The sequence below is a fragment of the Aplysia californica genome, unplaced genomic scaffold (genome assembly GCF_000002075.1).
Source record: "Aplysia californica isolate F4 #8 unplaced genomic scaffold, AplCal3.0 scaffold00424, whole genome shotgun sequence".
NCBI classification, from domain to species: Eukaryota; Metazoa; Mollusca; class Gastropoda; order Aplysiida; family Aplysiidae; genus Aplysia; species Aplysia californica.
The window spans coordinates 108287-110978 of NW_004797694.1; the positions used below are offsets into that span (position 1 = coordinate 108287).

Genomic DNA, 2692 nt, shown 5'->3' on the forward strand with positions numbered 1-2692 from the left:
ACGAACATTAGTAAGACGTTTAGAACAGCTAGAACAAAAAATAATTGCAATCCACGTACTATAGATTCTCTCCCCCCCCCCCGATTGTAATAAGGGAAAACATAGCCAAAGCGGCAAACTTTGGCCTGTCGTGGGTAAAAACAGGTGGCCTGCCGCCCCACCACAGGTGAAGAGTTCATCTATTTTTAGCACAGTCCCGCCTGGTAGTTGGTTGTGGCCAGAAAACGTCATATGGCATGGACGTCATTGCACGAACGCGATCAACAGTCGAAGCTCAACAACGTTGATGCCGAAACATGTAGCGTTAGGCTACTTGCAAGTACAAGGATTGGAATTTAACCAGATCTTTCCATTAGCCCCCCTTTTCAACTGGATGCATAAAGGTAAGGATGGGTTCACTCAGTAGCACACACAGGCCCTCATTTATAATATAATGATGAAAAATTTCTACGAAGATCCGTGGAAAATCCGTACGAAAATAAAAAAATGAAATTCAAATGATAACGATAACATTATTAATTAAAAACCTGACTTAAAATTAATAAATAAATTTGCTTGTTTGATATAGAACGAATTCCTAAATGTGTTCGCAATTTTAAAGCTCAAAGCTAACATGCACACTGTGACACTCATGTATGGCTCATGCCATCATGGCATTGGACGTCTATCACTTCATTTGACTCCTTTCTTTTTTGTGTCTGGTTCAGCAAAAAGAAGTCTTCTCACTGCAAAGTCTCTTCCTCTACTAATACTACTAGAATCTAGATCAAGATCTAGATCTAGAAAGACCTGGTTACTGTACAGACCAGATTCTTGATTTTGTCTTTAGCACTTTAGTTTTAGCGCGGGGCCTTTGCTTTTGTAGGCATACTACGGGCGAGAATGAGAAGCGCTTTTTCCTTCCCGAGCGAGAAGACTGAGAAGCTGACCTACTTCTCGCCCGGTCCCGAGAAATGCTTCTCGTGTCGTGTCCCGAGAAATGCTTCTTGTCTCGTGACCAATTTCTCTTCTCGCCCCGCAGTACGGGCAATTAGCTTATCGAGAAGGACGGTCGTGGCCGGGATCTAAACTAGGCTAGCCCTGTGACGCAGGCGGTGAAGGAAGGTAGGGAGATCTAGGCCTAGGCCCTGATCAACTCCCCACTCGCCTCGTCTCGCCGCCCTCTCCCCTCGCTTTCAGTGTCACACACAGGACAGCACGGTGATGGGTGGCACTGTCTGCGTGTCATTTCTCGCCTCTCACTTTCGTTACTGTTACTCGTTATGTCTAGCCAACAAGCAGTATCACTTCTCGGTACCGGGCAGTAGTTTAGTGCCCGGGCAGCGACGGGAAGTGCATTTCTCGTGAGAAACGAGTACTCGGCTCGTCTCGTGCCCGCCCCTAGCCTGCGTTCAATACCTGTGTGGCAGACCCGATTTAGTTGGGATATCCCGATTTTTTGCCCCAAATCTCAAGCATCCCGATTTTCCCGATTTCGTTCACGTGTATCCCAATTTTTTGTCCCAGTCTGCTGTTGTGCAGGATCTTTCTAAAAACTTACTCTGCCTTCTCCTTTATCGCTGGAAGCACACGATGAACTTTTTGTCAGTGGGAACTCGGAGCACTATTTCCCGAAATATCGATGCCGCATTTAGTAGTTGACTCGCCCCAAGTTGTGTGTGATCTTTGCCTGCACTCAGAATTCTCCGATGATAGCCTGGTAACTGTTACAATTTGGGACATTTAATAATCGATAATGTTCGTAGTTCCGCTGTTACTTTCAATCAAAACAAGCCTTGTCGGAGGTCTGGTAACTGCGCGTTCACATCAAACACTCGGACGAGCGACAGTCTTTCTAACCCTTACACAACTACATGTAACTGCGCTGACAAGACTAACGTACGGCCGTTGTCGTTGCTTTTGTCTGAACACATGAGGGATTTAAATAGATTTGTTGGTACATTTGGTCGGTCGGCCGCCGTCGTTATCCTAGAAGTAGAACGACTGTCGCTCATACAAGTGTTTGGTGTGAACGCGCAGTTAGTCGGACCCGTTAATAAAATTGTTTCGATCACGCATTCGCGTGACGTGACATATCTTCGCCGTGTGACTTCTGCGTGTCGGGGACCGTCCGTTGACGGGGTCAGCTTAAGTTCATGGCCACCTCTATTCTCTCCCGGAGTGAGAATAGTGCAGGCGAGTCTTGTGGCTATTCTCACCCGGTGCGCGTTCACCAAATTTTGCGTTCAACCTAAACCACAGAATTCTACACTGTGATAACAGAAAAATTGTAGAATTCTGTGCCGTGAACAAACGTTCCATTACAATTGTAGCCTACTAAAAGCGTACAATTTTGTCTGTGGGCAGTGGAGAGAGAGAGAGAGGAGTAGCGCGAGAATTTCCGGGCAAAACAAAATGGCGACCCGCGTAGTTCGGCTCGATTCGAAAAGTTAAATAGGCGTAGCATCTTTGTAGACAACCAAATTAATTTACTTTTGTGTTTTAACATCATTTTTTAACTTTGTTTTGGTCAATTTGATCGTCCACACCGATAGACAGTATTCAGAAAGAGACAGAGAGAGAGAGAACTTCCGGGCGGGTGAGAATAGCCACTTTCTAAGTTCATGTATTTCGGGACTTGTTGGGAGGGGGGGGGGGGGTATAGACTCTAGAACTAGGAGTGCTTGAAGCGATGCTTTTACAGGATTTACAA

The 2692-nt window shown here is 45.8% G+C and overlaps 1 protein-coding gene across 1 annotated transcript in view; it reads left to right on the forward strand.

Moving 5' to 3' along the window:
* Positions 1 to 203: 203 nt before the first annotated feature.
* Positions 204 to 2692, forward strand: part of LOC101846902 — a 27517-nt gene continuing 25028 nt past the window's right edge. The window contains exon 1 of the mRNA XM_005104538.3: positions 204 to 383. The gene's annotated coding sequence lies outside the window, so the exon portion shown is untranslated. The remainder of the gene's footprint in view (positions 384 to 2692) is intronic.